At 36.5% G+C, this 17647-nt stretch overlaps 1 long non-coding RNA gene across 1 annotated transcript in view; it reads right to left on the bottom strand.

Moving 5' to 3' along the window:
• Positions 1-17647, bottom strand: part of LOC103738087 — a 93741-nt gene that overhangs the window by 67109 nt on the left and 8985 nt on the right. Inside the window, exon 2 of the long non-coding RNA XR_607430.3 lies at positions 14351-14404. This is a non-coding gene — a long non-coding RNA (uncharacterized LOC103738087). The remainder of the gene's footprint in view (positions 1-14350; positions 14405-17647) is intronic.

Genomic DNA, 17647 nt, shown 5'->3' with positions numbered 1-17647 from the left:
AGGCGGAACTGGTAAAAGAAAGGAGCCAGGGGCTCCTCCCAAGCCCATGTGACCCCTGAGGAACAAATCCTCAAATGACCTTAAGAGTAAAAATAAATTGGTTTATCTGGGCCAATTGTATGTCCTTAAACATCCAAAAGGAAAGTATAATCAAAGAGTAAAGTCATCAGTATATTTCTTTAAGAGTTCAAGGGATTACACTTCCCAGACATTAGGCTTAAGTCTATATAAAAAGTTACATAGACAATTATTTCTCACTGATGATTTTGTTCCTAACCAGAAAGTGCTGCTCAGATGTAAGACTTCAAATCTTGTAGTGCCCACCTGTAGCTAAGGGAGACAATGAGCTATGTATTGTTCTAAAATAATGGATAAATTTGTTTTCTTCCCATTTCTAAAAGCCTTTGAAAAGGAACTGACACTGATTCTATCCATTCCAACAGCCATCGAAATACCTGAAAGCAAATCCTGAATCCATTACTCTAGAGTCCAGCCTTAGAAGATAAAAGAAAAATGAGGAGGAACCCAATAGAGGGATGCTTTTGGAAGCCCTTGTCAAGAAATTATAATGGACTCTCATATGAACATTTGAAATTGCCCTGTTCTGACTTTTTTCTAGTTCCCTGTCTCGAACTTGTAATGATAATTACTCTGCCTTTACTTCTCCTTCACATCTCCTTTTCACTAGTCAAGGACTTTCTTTTCCCCCTACAGATAAGAGTTATGCAATTTGGTAGTCTTTTAGATAGACCCACGGAAGGGGTACTCCAATTGCCTCACCCTGCGTCTCTGTTCAGCATGGAAGAAGCCAGAGCAGTCTGCGTCCTGATTCCTTATTGGAAATTTGGGTAACCTCTTCAGAGGATGGTTTGATAAGAATAGGAGGTAGGAATTCACTAGGCAGTTAGTAAAAAGACCCCAAAGAAAAGTAGCCAGTTTCTTAGCTAAAACTCACAATGTCCTTGGGCCTCTTAGCAACCTACTCTGTTCCAAAGGCCAAAAATGTCAAAAATATTTGGGAGCTTTCATCTAATCCTTAAAAGATTTTAAGGTTGCCTCTTCAGAAGGGGGAATGATATAGTCAAAAGCCCCTTAAAAAAATTAAAGAAGAAAGAATACAAGAAGTTATCAGAAAAAAAAGGTGATGGGGAGATATGGGAGGAGTTGGAGGGGAGGGAGTGGGCATAGATTTGATCAATCACCTTATATGCATGTATGAAATTCTCAAAAAATTATTTATTTTTTTAAAAATTATCTCTTAGGCATCTGTTCTATATCTCTTTCAATAGGAAGCTTCTCCTATCCCACCAAGACTGGGTTACATACTCTTTATATGGTCACTTACAGCACCCTAAATGCAATTGTAGTGAGTACCTCTTTATCTCTGACCAGACTACAGGATACCTAGAGATATCTTTTCCATGACTAAATTCTCATTAAGTAGCAAATACCTGCCACTTGGTACTCACTTAATAAAAGCTTATTAAATAAGCAATTATGAATACTAATCATTAGTGTAATGAATTGTATATATTTCTTCTCTTAATCTACAAAGAACAATTATCATCACTAAAGAAGAATTCCCATACACTGAACTAGGACAAATTTTGGAAAAACCCAATCCATAAGAATTCACATTGTAATAATTTTAAAATAATGTATTATTGGTACAAAATAAAACATCTTTAAACTTGTTAGCTAGGGCATTTCACAAATTTAGCTGATATAAAATAAGTGATTTGGTGTCCATTTCTTGTTTAATGGTGATTCTTGCACAATACAGATAAATGTAGTACAGCTTCTAATATCTGGTTCCCTTCCCACATCAAGAATTTCATAATGCAGTATCTGAAATGGAAAACTTGCTTTCTTCTAATTATTACACCTTAATGAAGGTGATAAGCAAAAATAACACACAGTAGATGAGATGAAAATGAAAATCTAGTGGAGAAGGAGGGAAAGGGAAAGGTTGATCAAAAAGTTCTAAGTTATAGTTTCATAACAGCAAGAAGGTCTAAAGTGCTGCTGTGTAGTATGTCAATCAGGGAAAACAATAATGTGGTAGACATTTCAAAGAGCCAGAAGCAAGGACCGTGAGAATGTCTCCATAAAGAAATGGTATTTGAGATATATTTAATCTGATTTAATACATTTAATGACATTTAATACAATGTCTGCATGTATCAAAACATCAGGCTAGCTGATTAATATGTAAATTCTTTATGCTTTTATGAATCATGCAAAATAAATTTAATTTAAAAAGATGGAAAACTAAGCAAATAGGTACACAGAATCAGGATTCTGAGGCAAATGAGCATACTTATTCTTACAGCAACTTTTAAGTTAAAAGGGCATTTAAAAATAAAAGAGCCTTTTTCCAAAGAGCATAATCTACAATTTCTGAACTCCAACAGCTCATTAAATATTAACATCAAAAAGTGAGGTGCTGAGGAGATGGCTCAGTTAGTAAAACGACCACCACTCAAACTTGAGGACCAAAGTTTAGATCCCCAGTACCCACATAAATGTTGGGCAGACATGGTGGCCTACCTATCATCCCAGCCCTCAGAAACCAGAGCCAGAATCCCCAGAACAATCTGGCTAGCTCAACTAATATGTTGGCTGAGTTCAAGTGAGGGAACCTGTCTCAATACATAAGGTAGACAACAATTCAAGACGGTGTCTGTCATCAAGCTCTGCCTCTTCCATGCAGGCACACACATTCACAGGCATACATGTAAATACGCTGAACATGCACAGCACACACATACTCATGGCCAAAATACCAAAAATAAAAACCTGAAGGGGGAAAACAAATGGGTGGAATCTTGTCTAAAATGTAGCCAAAATGACTCACAAAGCTCCATGAAATCCTAGTTCTGTTTTCACTAATCGACCTGCACAGCAGTCACCACTCATAACAGACAACATAAAGTAGAAAGGTAATTAAAAGACCAGGAGAGCCTGTTTCAACTATGAGCTTACTATTCTAAATGTAGAGTTTCACTCTAAAAAAGAAAAGGCTTTGTTGCTTCTTATATAAACAATTTCTTCTTACAGAAATAACATCACTCATCTTTTTCCCTTACTTGGTGGTACCAGTATATCACTTTTCAAGATTCAAAACACCTTCAGTCTAATAGGTCAAAGAAAGCACCTAAAAGGAAGGGAGGTTTACAACAGTAACAACAAATTCAGTTATAAACAGATGAACTTTTCTGACATGCCAGTGATTTTTTAAGCTGAAAGCTTTTGTATTTACAGAGGAGATGTTACATTATCTGAGATTTACTTTAGATAAGTTGGTAAAGCTAAGGCAAGTGAGAGGCCTGATAAACAAGTTTGAAGACAGCTGAGCTGAGACAGGGTTTCTCAAACTTTTTCCATTTCCCTTTTTCACTTAAGAAGCTTTCACATGACCCTTGGTATGTAGATAACATAAACTAAGTACACAAACCAAACAATTACTGATAATGCATCATGAAAATTATTTAAAAGTATTTCTTTGGAATACATTTATTTTTTACCATTTGTTAAACAAGAAAGCAAATCTGAATACTAATGAGATGGATATGCTTGTTTATTTTTTACATTAAAATTAAATTAGCTGAATATTTAACATAGCTGTACACAGAGCTTCAACACTTTTCAGAATTAATAAAATATTGTGATTTATAATTATCAATGCCGATAATAACATTTCACATAAATATGCGGTACAAAATAATAAAAATAAGTATGCAGTCATTCCAAAAACTATTGGAAATCCTTGGGAGTAGGTTCCCAAGGCAAGATTCATTTAACATTTTTTTTTATAAAACTCAGGCAGCAATTCAAATAACACTGTCTAAAATTATTCTAATAATGCTATCTAAAGATATATTAATTTGATACTTCATGCTGAGGAATGACATTAGGAAAATATTAAGTCTCTGTATTCTGTAATTATACAATTATGTTTCTACAAGAACAGTAAACTTTGTGTACAGTAAAAGCACTCCAATTCATAACATACAACAGTCTTGACACTGAGCCAAGGTATTCTGAGCAGCATTTGATGAAGTAGCGTATATGATGGCATGCACAGGGCATAATTAATATTCCATTTAATCAATTTGAAAGGCTTCAGGAGGCAACATCAAGTTAACAGAAGTAAGAAATACATTAAGGAGCCAAACTGTCCATCTCACTGGTCACAGCCTCAAGAAAGCAGTTTCTGCCACCCCACCAATCTGCAAGGTAGGGATACACAGAACTTCATCAGTCACATGCCTGATATGAAATCCATTGGGCTAACAGTTTTTTAAACAAGTAGATGTCTGTTAAATGCAATGAAAGCTCCTAGTTTCTTTTGGTTCGTTTTCCCCTATTCCTGTCAATGATCTCTCTTTTTCCTCCAAATTCTTGCCCTTATTTCTCTTTCCTGGTATACCTTTACTCTTAGAATGTCTTTTTTTTTGCCTAACTTCATTTTTTTTTCCTTGAATACTAAATTCTGTAGTCCCATACTACAGGAAGTCTTCCCTGATTTTGCCCTGCTTTACTGTCCTTTAATACCCTATGGATGTCTTTTCCTTTAATTCTTTACCTGACATATCAATGGTAATTAGGTAATAAGCTTCTTGGGAACAGGCTATCCTATGTCATCAAATATTGTCTTCACTGGTTTAAAGATACTATTTTACATCGCACCAACAAAGGAAAAGAATCATTCCCATTTAGAACTGTAGGACATAAGATAGCCCCAATTTCATAGAAAGAAAGTATCAGGGGAAAAATAGAAATCTCATGGCTAGTGAACTTGTAACCATGTTAACTGGCTGTATTTATGTATTATTCACAAAACGCCTGGGGTGTACAGGAAGTGCACATTAAATTAATGAATTCAACTAGATTGGTGTCTTTACCAATATGCATTTTTTCAGTTCATTCAAAAACCGATGACATCGAAAGAATAAAATATTTAGTTATTTAAAACTAAAACATATTTACAAATATATTAGCTCTGGAACTGTAGTGACTTCACATTAAAAAAAATCACAACGGCAATTACCTGGGTGACAAAATTAAAATAATAATATAATTACAGATTAAAAAGAGAAACATTTTGCAGCAATCATTCTTTGTTTCACTAATATTAGCTAAATAGATTGTAAAATAAAAGATAATTTAAACTCATACTTTTTGTTGTTTTTTTTACAATTTTTTAAATTTCTATTTTATGTGTATGAGTGTACTGCCTGCATGTATGTAAGTACATGCATGTCCTACAATGCCCATGGAGGTCAGAGGAGGGCGCTGGATTCCCCTGGAACTGAAGTTTCAGATGGTTCATAGAACCACCATGTGGGTGCTAAGAATTGAACCCAGGTCCTCTGCAAGAGTAGCCAGTACTCTTAACTACTGAGTCATCTCTCCAGTCTCAAAGCAGGGAAGTCTTTGTGACTGGAAATAAAAAATCGTCTCAATTTACAGAGATAAAAGGTTGCCTCAAGGAAACTGACACTCTAGTGATTAATAAATTCTAGAATTTCATGGTATAATATCTAATAGCACCCAAATAATTAGTCTGAATAACTTGTGAATTGAACATAAATATTAAAAGACTACTTTAAGTCAGGGGTAGTGGCACATGCCTTCAATCCCAGCACTCAGGAAGCAGAGACACGCAGATCTCTGTGAGTTCAAGGCAAACCTGGTCTACAACAGAATTCCAGGCCATCGAGAGAGAAAGAGGAGAGAGAGAGAGGAGGGAGGGAGGGAGAGAGAGAGAGAGAGAGAGAGAGAGAGAGAGAGAGAGAGGAGATAGAGAGAGAATTTCTCTTTATTAACCTAATAGAGTAGTGAGGTTTATTACTAAAGATGGCCAATTAAAAACTCCTCTATGATTCTACAATCACAAATTATTTCTTTTAGTGAGGTATGTAGATGTTCGTGTGTGTATGTGTGTGTGTATGTATGTGTGTGTGTGTGTTCTTTCTTGAGACAGAGTTTCTCACTGAACCTGGAGCTCATCAATTTGCCTAGGCTGGCTGGCCAGTTCCTACCAAGTGTTAGGATTACAGGTATGTGCTGCTGCTGAGCCTGGCTTTTTACAGTGGTCCTGGGGATGTGAACTCAGTTCTCTAATACTCATGCTTATGCAGCAAGTACTTTAACAAACGAGCCATATCCCCACACCCTCCAATTCTTTCTTTTCACCTTGTCATTTAGGGAGGGCATTTATCGTGTCATGTTAAGGACAAAGGCCATGGAGGAAACAAACAGAAGGAAATCCTGAATTATTAGTTATGTAACTTTCAGCAAGTTATTTAGCCTCTCTAAGGTTCACTATCTTTTTAAAAAAATATTTTATTTATTACTTTTATTATTTTATGTACATGAGTGTATTGCCTGCATGTGAGTGACCTGCAATGCCGCGGAGGTCAGAATAGGGCTTCGGATTCCCCTGGAACTGGAGTTGAGGATGGTTCATAGCCACCATGTGGGTGCTGGGAATCGAACCCAGGTCCTCTGCAAGAGCAGTCAGTGCTCTTAACCACTGAGCCATCTCTCCAGCCCAGTTCACTATCTTTTAAATAGGGTTACATATCTGATTCCATTTATTGCAACGAGAAAATGAGGTATGTGGATAAAGCATTCCATGTAGCACCTGATACAGAGTAAGTTCCCAATAAATTTATAAAGGAGATATATTTTGAAGACTCTGGTTTTATTGGGATATTTACTATCTAGTAAAACTTTACTCTTATAGCCAGGCATTGTGGCCAAGCATGTACTTCCAGCATGCAGGAGGCTGAGGCAGGAGGACTGCCATGAGTGAGGCAAGCCTGGGATACAAACTTAGACTGCACGCACACACACACGCACGCACACACGCACGCACACATGCACACACACCCCACTCTTACTGCTATACCTTATAAAGTCTCAAAACTTCCTTATTGTCTCTGTAACATAAAAATATAAAGACAAAAAATGTGTTAAATTTCCATTCTAAGGAATTTTCAATTCATTTGTTCTGATACTGTTTTATTTTTTCAGTGTCAGAACAATATATTAACTGACTTTCAAACAAAATCCAGATGTTTACAAGAAAAATAGCCTATAACACCTCCACATCACTAACCCTTCTGTATGGAATGGTGATGTAATTTAAACTACAAGCTACAGTGTACTGTAATATGCTACTGCTATACAATGGGACAGCATTTTCTCCATCAAGAATCAATTTCATCATTCACCACTAAGGGGAGCTATAACTCAGGAAAAGATTTAGCTAGCTTCCCAAGGTTATTAAATTTTCCCACAACTTTACAGGACATATTTTATCAGCTTTTTTACTAAAATGTAGTTTTTAATTAATTTGATAAGAATATCCCTATTTTCTTTTGGAGACCTTTTGAAGAATCAGAATGCTCACTGTGTCTATGTCAGTACAAGAAAATCCTTACTCTCCTCCCTGGACCCATGTTTTTTCTCCATAGCACATATGTAACATATAATGTATTTATAATATGTTTAACATCTATTTATTTTAACACACTCTACATTTCATTTTTGAAATATATACTATATATTGCTATATCTTTCTTTCCTTTCCCCCTCCAGATGAATATAAGGTTGAGGAAGGGATCCATTACCCGTTTCATAAACCACCTATTTCCTTCATGGTCTAGAACAACAGTGTAACATAATACATACTCCATAAACATGAACTGCTAAACAAATAAGTGAAAGCTGGTTCATGTATTAATTTGAAAATTAAAAATACCTCATTAGATGATGTTAAGTAAAGCAAACATTGATTTCTAGTTTAGAAGAAAATGCCAGGCTAAAGAGATGGCTCAGCGGTTAAGAGCACTTGCTCTTGCAGAGGACCTGGGTTCGATTCCCAGCACGCACATGGTGGCTAACAAACATCCATAACTCCAGTTCCAGGGGATCCGACATGAGCACTGCACACACGTGGTACACTTATATGCATGAAGGCAAAATACCCATGCAAATAAAAAATATATACATAAAAGACAGGCGCCAAGGATCCAAGAGCAACCGATTATGACTAGTAATAACCAGATACATACAGATTAGAGATGCATGCGCCAACATCTCAGTGTTAGTAGCAAAAACAATGAGTGTTTCTGCAAAGAACAATATATTCTAAAATGAAATGGAGATCTTTTTTAAAGGTTAGAAACTCATTCAATTTTATGTCTTGCAGGGCTTATACTGAGTTCAATATTGTATAACTGTATTAATTCAACTGTAAACCTAGAAACTTGCACCCACTTGTGAAAGCAATATACTCTTGCTCTGGAGTGTGTTACTGAATGTGTTAAAGCTGTAATGAACTGCTTCTTCTAATCATGTTGTTATTTAAAAAAAAATTTAAAGAAATTTTTAAAAAGAAAATGTCTAAAATCAGTTAATCTCTTAATTGGTTATACAGACAGACCTCATGAGATTGGCTTGGTTAATATATATTCACAATAGAATTCTTAAATAATCTGACTGGAATAGGGAGCTGGGCAATTAAAAGGAAGAAATGTTGACACCAAAAAATCAATTTTGCTCAATACCTATTAATGAATTTCATTCACTAGTTTTTATAGTCTCTTCTTTTAAAAGTTAATTTTCTTGACTTTTTATTTTCTTACAAAACCAAGACCCACAATGTATCACTGATGTATTTTATTTTAAATAAAACAAAGACAACAGAGACAAAACATGAATACAAAATCCTCCTCAATTTTACCTTTTTCCTCAATCTTTTATGGAGTATGTATTATTCACCAGATTTGACAGTAGTTTTTTTTAACAACTCATACATTTTCTAAAGCATAAAATCTTTCAAACTATTTCACTGATCATGAAAATCTAATTAAACTATATTAATTATAATAATATATCAAAGGCATAGAAGGTCTTAGAGGGGCTCAAGTCCAGCTTAGAATTCACTTGTAAAAAGAGAATTGTGTAGGAGTGTGTAAGGGACTAACCTACTAATCACATTGGTATATGAGGGCTTAAAAAACAGGTTGTTGTAAAGGCATCATGGGAAATAAGATAACCCATAGAAAAGTAGCACTGATGAGAAGAGCCTCAGCTGCAGTAGCATGTGTGTGCTCACAAGTGTCTACTCTCAGCATGTTTAAAATATAGTTGAAGAACACCACAAATGTAATTCTCTTAAAAAGAATTATTACAGGACTTCTGACATTTCACTAGGCTTAACTACAGTCATCGATTCATTGACTTCTTCATCAACTATGCATTTTGCTACAGTAAAATAAAAATAGTAATATTGATGATGATACAGTAGATACAGAGGTGGGTAGAATAAAATTTCTGTGTTAGATTTACTTAACCAACAAGTGGCTAGTGTTTCATAAAATGGACTAGGAGTTAAGCACACCTGGATAGGTAGAGAAGAAAACTACTCTCAAAATCTATTTTTGCCTCTCCTATACAAGACAGTCTCAGCAGAATTTAAGATTCTCCTAGAAACTAATAGCCAGAGACTTCCTCAATTCTAGTCCATCTTCTGGGTGAGAGTATATAGTACTTATCTTGTTTGTTTTACGTTTAGTTTTACAAAATCATCCTGTAACACTAAGTGGTTCATAATTAGTTAAGCTGTCCACATTTAAAGTACTTTAAATAGCATATTCTTGGACTGGGATGGCTTACTAGATAAGGCATTTGTCATGCAAACATGAAAACTGAAGTTCAGATCACCAGCACCTAAGTCAATGTCAGGTAAGTACAGCAACCCACCTACAATCCCAACACTTGCAAAGCAGACATAAAGGATCCCTAGATCAAGCTAGCTAGCGAGATGAGCTGAACTCTGGGGCCAGGTGAGACCCTGCCTCAATATAGAGGGTGGACACGGGTCAAAAAAGATACCCAACATCATCTGCGGGCCTGAACACACAGCACATACATGCAAACAACATTCTCCTCAGTCAATAGATTTAAATATATATATATATATATGTGTGTACTTTCCTATGCATTAAGAGTACAACAACTTCACAAAAATTCTGGTAACTGTATAAAGGTAAACCTAATAATGTATAGGATTTACTATTTATCTTTCTCTCTTTAATCTTCAAAAAAAAGTTATACTGGTAAAATGGATCAAAACTCACAATTGTCTTTTGTTTCTTTCTTTTCTAACGCTCTGTGTGTATGTGTGTCCATGTGTGTGAGGAGCCAGCACATCTGTGTAGGGGCATAGTATGCAGAAGAGGGTGCTGCACGTCCTCGTCTATCACTCTCAGCTTTATTCCTTTGAGACAAGGTCTCTCCCCTAAATCTGGAGCTCAAGCTTTTTTTCTTTTGTTGGCTAGGCTAGCAGCCAGCAAGCCCCAGCAGTTCTCTTGCCTCAAGCCCCACAGAGCTGGGGTTACAGATACATGTAAACCACAGCCTGCTTGTTACATGGGTGATGGGATCTGAGTTCAGATTCCCAGTTGTGTGGCGAATTCTCCTGACCATTTTTCCAGACTCCCTCATAATGTCTCTTAACAAAGTCAAACAAAAATGCTGCTAAAAAGATAGAAATAAGGCAACAAAATAAAGTCATAACAAACTTATCTAATAAAACTGTTACTTTCTAAAATGGCATTTCTAGCAAGCATCATTACTGATGATTTTTTCTTCCTTACTAAGGCTGAGGAATTATCTACAACCTCCAATGTTTGCTAACTTTTCTTTTCTTCAAATTAGCTTATCAGTACCTAGATTTCATTAGTTATCTCTCCTTCCCAACCCCATCCCAGTATTAGAGATCAGAAGCCAAGGTCTTACACATGCTAAGTAAGATTATACCAGTGAGCTACATCCCTAGACCTTACTTTACTGAGTCAGGCACCTACTCACTAGATTTGCTTATGGAGCCCAGGCTGAATTCAAACTCTTGATCCTCCTGCCTCATGCCCAAGTGCTGGAATTACAGGTGTGTACACCAAGCTGAGGCATCACTGGGTTGTTGTTTTGTTTTGTTGTGCTAGGATTAAGCCCTAGGCTTTCCACACACTAGATAATGTTTACTCTGAGCCACATTCCCAGTCCTCCATTAAGTTTTGATCAGTAATAGATCTTAAAAGATAGACATTATTTTCTTTGAAACCCATGATTAAGAAATTCAGTTTCTGCTATAGAAGGTATTATCTTCCTTTATGTGAATCTAGTTTATATCACTACTCAATTTTTTTTCTTGTTTTCAAATCTGGCATAGGAGCTATTACAGAAACAAGGTATAGAAAATTGTGCTGAGGAATTCAGAAAAAAAAATTGCAATAATACCCACAGCCATAAACATATAAAGACACTGATAAGAATTTCTCAAAGAAATATATAGAGTTACTAACTGATTAAAAATGTTACCCTAAGCCAAAAACAGTGGCACACGCCTGTGGACCTCGCTACTGGGGAGGCTGAGGCAGGAGGGTCACTTGTGCCAGAATTTCAGGACAGTCTGGGCAATGTTGCAAACTCCATCACAAAATAAGAGAGTATGGGAAACTGCGACGCTCAAGCACACGAACCTCAGTTCGACCCTAAACCCCATGTAAAATTGCTGGCCATAGTGGCACACACTTATAATCCCAGCGATGCAGAGGCAGAGACAGGCAGGTCACTGGACATGCTGGCCAGCCAGTCCAGCCTACTTGGTAAGCTCCAGGACAGTGACAGACCCTGTCTCAAAAAAAAACCAAGATGGATGGCTTCTAAGAACAATGCTAAGGTTGTCCTCTGGTCTCCACACATATGTACACTCATACATACACACACATGCACACGGTCACCTTAAATAATTTCTTTAAATATTTCATTCACTATGAATCTGAAAAAAGTTAATTTTTATATAGTTTATAAAAATATTTCAAGCCGGGCGTGGTGGTGCATGCCTTTAATTCCAGCACTCGGGAGGCAGAGGCAGGCGGATCTCTGTGAGTTTGAGGCCAGCCTGGTCTACGTAGTGAGTACCAGGCTAGCTAGGGCTACAGGGAGACCCTGTCTCAAAAAGACCAAAAAAAAAAAATTTCTATTTGGGTCAGCAAGATGGCTCAATGGGTAAAGGCATTTGCCCCTAAGCCTGACAACCCTGGACCCATATGGTGAAAGGAGAGAAACAATGCCAGCAAGTTGTGGCATGTACACAATCAATCAAACAATAAATAAATATCAATAAAAATGTAAGGTTTTTTTTACTTTTTATTTATTTGTTCTATGTGTATGAGTGTTATGCCTGCATGTATGTAATTGCACCTGTGTCCTATGTCATGCAGTGCCAGTGGAGGACACAAGCAGAAGTCAGATCCTCTGGAACTGGAGTTATGGACAGTTCTTAGCTGCCATGTGGATGTTGGGATTTGAACCCAAGTCTTCTGCAAGAGCAGCCAATGCTCTTAATCTCTAAGCCATATCTCCAACCCCGAATGAAAATGTTTTAAAATATTTCTATGAAATAAAACAAAGACACAGACCTAGAAAAGTCCTCTAAACTCATCTACTAGAATAGACTCATTTTATAGCTGAAAAAAACTTAATCCTAGGAGCTGGAGAGATGGCTCAACAGTTAAGAACACTGACTGTTCTTGCGGAAGACCCGGGTTCGAATCCCAGCACCCACATGGCAGCCAATAGCCGTCCATAACTCCAGTTCTAGGGGATCTGACAGTCTCTTTTATCCTCCATGGGCATTGCACAACAGGAGTGCACTTACCTACATACAGGCAATACACGCATACACATAAAAAATAAATAAATAAAATTTTTAAAAAACCTCAATCCTAGAGAATAACTGATTCCAGGTCACGAGCTTTAAGTTTGAGTCTTTATATATTAGTTTATAATCCACTTTTCAGAAATTTGGAAAAAATTCTGTTTTTTTCTTTATCCTAAGATTGAAAAAAAATCTTTCTTTATCCAAAGATTAAATAATAAGAACACCTTTCTAAACAATTATAAAGTTGATTTTTAATATTTACCATTAATTACAGTTTGAATTTAACTAATTTAATATATCAAGTTAACAGATTCAACGGTACATAACAGCCATCTGCACTAGCAGCTGGAAGGCCATTCACTGGGAGAAGTCTTTATGTGGGAATAGTAGGTTCCAAGCCTGTAACCAACTTAAATAGGTCAAGGTTTGTTTTGGTTTTTGTTGTTGTTTTTACTCCAGGTATAATTTATGCCAAAATATATCACTACCCAAAATCCAAAATTGTTGAAGCATGTGCAACTTTAGCATGATTGTGGCTTCTATCAGTCATCAGCATTCAACCACATTTGGACCTGATCTTGCTCCCACTCTTTCCAAGTCTTTAAGCCTAAAAATGGTCCATTTACTATTGAGAAAAATATAAGTTTCCTTTTATCACTGAGATACAAAGCAAAGTCAAGCACACAAAGGAAGAGCATGATACAAGAATGTTATAAGCGTGCTACATGCAAGTTTTAGAATTCTGATGATTATGGCAATGATACCAAGAGTAAAGGCTGATACGACTAACAATTATTTAATCCTCTCACCAGGTTGAAAACTTTATAGCTGAGAAGTTAAGAAACTTGCCCACAATCAGAGAGCTTGTAACTGGAAGAGCCAGGGCCTGAAATCAAGTCTACCTGACTCCAGAGCCTATACTCTTTTCTTTTTTTAAGAGTTATTCTATTTTATTGATGGGGAGGGTGTTCAGATGCCCACAGAGGTCAGAGGATATTGGACCCTTGGAGATAGAGTTACAGGAGTTTCTTATAGTGCCTGATAAGGGTGCTGACAACTGACTGAACTTTGGTCTTCTGAAAGAATGGGCACTCTTAAACAATGAGCTCCATCCCCCAGAGCCTATAGTCATATTGCTATTGCCTATTTTTTTCTAATCTCCCATCAGAAATCATTTATTGAATACCTACTATATACCTGCAAATCTCTTGGGATGCCATGATACGTAAACTGATAACTCAAGATATCAATCTCTCAATCCAAATAAAGATACAAAGCACATGCTTATATTTAAAGACTTCAAATGCCTTTCATTCAACAAACAGGTAAGCATCTATGGGAAGTACCATGCTAGGTGTCAAAGAGACAAAAAAGATAAATATAAGAAAAGGATTTTCCCTCAGGCTATAAACAAAATACATGCAGTATTGATACAATTTGTTATTAAAGTGTTTTAAAGTTTTAACAAAAGTGTTTTTTACAAATAACTCTATTATTGATAAGAACTTCTAAAACCTACAAATTCTGTCTTAACTGTTCATAAATAACATTTCTACCACCAAAATACTTTAATAAGGTGAAAAGTGAAGGTACTCGTCACTAGCTTACATTCTCTATGACAAATGTCCACTCTTTGTCTTCAAACTCCTCTGCATGAGGGTCCTGTAACAAAAACAAAAAGTGAAAGTAAAACATTTGTCTTCAGTCCAATCAGTTCAATTAAGAAAATACAAATAGTCGTTTTCAGCTTTACTAACTTAAAAAAAAATTCATTATTTCTATTTTATGTGCATGAGTGTATTGCCTGCACATACATAAATGCACCCATGTCATGCATACCCTGCAGAGGTCAGAATAAGGCATTAGACTCCCCTGGAACTGGAGTTATAGACAGTTGTTAGCTGCCATGTGGGTGCTGGGGATCGAACCCAGGTCCTCTGCAAGAGCAGTCAGTGCTCTTAACCACTGACCATCTCTTGTACCCCTGTACTTTATCGATGGCAAAAAACTTATTAGACTAGGGGTCCCCCAGCTATGCTGCTTGGGAGCACTTTCACTGCCCTCCTGAGAGCTTTTATTGGAAGCTCAGTGTTTGAAGTTCACACACAACATATAGGAATTTTCTATCATAACGGTGAGAAAGCAAGCACAGCACACCCAAGGCCATGGAGACTGGTCTAGTAACAGACCTCCGTTGATGTATGTCTAAGGACAAGGACAGCTGCCTGGTCTTCTTCCAGTATCCTAAGGGCACCCCCAAGCCTCTATACTAGTGGAATCTGTCTCTTAGTGAGTCAAGTGACAGGAGCCTGTTAGCCACTAGTGAGCCGAGCACTATTGTCCTTCAGGGACAAGGGGAGTCACTACACTATCTCCAGCCCCACTTTACTTTTTTTAAAAAAAGGGAAAAATAGCCTTTAAAAAAAAAAAAAAAAACTTCCCTAATTTCTCTAAATCTAAATAATTATGTTCTACTAAGAAATTCTTTTACTTTTGTTGACACATACCACTTTCATCACTGACTGAAAACATAAAAGTTTATGAATAAATGTTAAAAAGTAATTTGGTGATATATTAAATGCATCTACAAAGCTCTGCCCTCATTGTTACAGTCCTCAGAATTTTAAACTAAAAGTCCCACTTGAAGCACAGTGGGTTCTGGTGGAGAGATTATGTAAACATCTGGCATTTCTAAGCACTGTAAGGGATTTCATACTCTACACAAAATGACAAATCAATATAATAACTGTTGGTAGTACTCTCCCACCTCTCTCCCATTAAGGAAATGCCTCAGAAACCTAAGAAAGGGTGATGTATCCTTCTATCCCAATATAACGGTTGTTTTTAAATGAGGCAGGCTTTTGCAGGCATTTATTTCACAAATACTCATTAAGTATTATATAAGAAATTATAGAAGTATTCAATGAATTCAAGCATAATTGTTCTTGCATTCAAAGATACACACCATAACCTTACTATAAATAAGTATACAGTGAAGGCAATACATGACCTTCCTGGAGGTTAGGAAGCTTCATGAGAGAGAAAACACCTGAATCAGGAGGGACTGTATAGGATTTTGACAGGTAGCAAAATGAGTAAATGCAAAAAAGTATAAGACATAAAGAAGACAGTAGAGCACTCATCATCCTGAGTGGGGACTGCGGATGCAATGTGAACAACCGCCTCAAACTCCTGCCATCAAGGCCTTCCCCACATGATGCCCCCTTTCTCCCTCAGGTATCACAGCAACAGGAAATTTAACTAAGACATATGGAAGAAAAATAGCAATGCCATAACTATTGCTTTACATTTTAAAAAATATTTTACTTATTATTTTTATTTTATGTGTATGAGTGTATTTACTACATGTATCTAAGTGCACCCATGTCGTGAAATGTCCCCAGAGGTCAGAAAAGGGGACATCCCCTGAAACTGGAGTTATAAACAGTTGTTAGCTGCCAGGTCCTCTTCAAGAGCAGCCAGTGTTCTTAACTGCTGAGCCCTCTCTCCAGTGTTGTTTTAAAATTTTTGTTTTAAAATTTTATGTAGTAACTGATATCCTTTCAAATCCATTTCAAAATGATCAAAAATATTGTAAAAGAAACATTTCAATAAAAATAACTATCTTTAAAAGAAAAAGAAAAGAAAGTAGTATGTATACTGAACTTATTAAAGTTCAATTCTATTGAACTTATTCAAGTTCAATTTTACATGTTAGCAGTAGGTGGGTGTGGAGATATGAACAGAGTAAGAGTATCTCAATAGAGCAGGCCTTAAACTAATATACTAAGATTACATATACCCAAATGGGAGAAGGATTCTGACATCTCCGTATAGGTCTCAGGTTCCACAGGTTCCTCACAAGGAGGCATCTTACTCATAATTGGTTCTACTTTAGTCTATTATTATAATCTTCTGTTTCTATGACCATAGATGACTTTATGTCTAGGCTATTTCAAATTAAAAGTAGCTCTCAACTGGTCTACCTTGCATTCACAGATTAATTTTCCATGTTATTCTGACCATGCTAAGTGCAACTCAAATTTCCTTTAGTCCCTTAAACCTATGAGATAAATCCCAAACTCCAGCCAGACCTAGTGGCACATGTCTGTAATTCCAGCTATTCAGGAGGCTTAGTCAGGAAGATCACAAGTTCAGACCTGTCTAGGCAACCTAGTGAGACCCTGTCTCAAAACTTAAAAAAATTTTAAAGGGGGGCTAGGCATATTATTCAGAGGTAGAACATTTGCCTAATATGTGCAAGACTGTGGGTTCAATTCAGAGCACCTTTAAAAAAAATTCCAAGCCTCTTAGTTACTTCTGTTTTATTTATTTTGCATATAAGAGCATGTGGTTGTCTCATACAGTTGAGGCAATAGTTTATGAGTAAATTCTTATGGGTAAGATAAAAACCTATCAAAAGGGGGCTGGAGAGATGGCTCAGCAGGTAAGAACACCAACTGCTCTTATAGAGAACCTGGGTTCGGTTCCCAGCACCCACACGGCAGCTTACAACTGTCTGTAAGTCCTGTTTCAGGGGATCTGATACCCTCTTCTGATTTCTGTGGGCACTGCACAACATGGGTGCACTTAAATACATGCAAACAATATACTTGTACACATAAAAACAAAAATAATAAAATATTGAAAAGAATTTTCCTTGGTGGTAGTGGTTAAAGAAAGGAAGGACGAGACACAGTAAAAAGAAAAAGAGAAGTTGAAAATTCTACTTGATATTTTTTCTGGCTGGGTTTGCCCATGAACTATGTTTATAGAGAGAAATGACTATAAATAACTATAAATAATATAACACAGTGTGAAGGAAACTTACCCTACCATGCTGACTGCCTTTTTGTGTTTGTCTTTTTGTTTTAGGAATGCAGCACTATTATCAAATAATAATAA

This window comes from Nannospalax galili, unplaced genomic scaffold (genome assembly GCF_000622305.1).
Source record: "Nannospalax galili isolate Female #2095 unplaced genomic scaffold, S.galili_v1.0 scaffold1850, whole genome shotgun sequence".
NCBI lineage: Eukaryota > Metazoa > Chordata > Mammalia > Rodentia > Spalacidae > Nannospalax > Nannospalax galili.
This window is presented reverse-complemented; position numbering and strand designations above follow the sequence as displayed.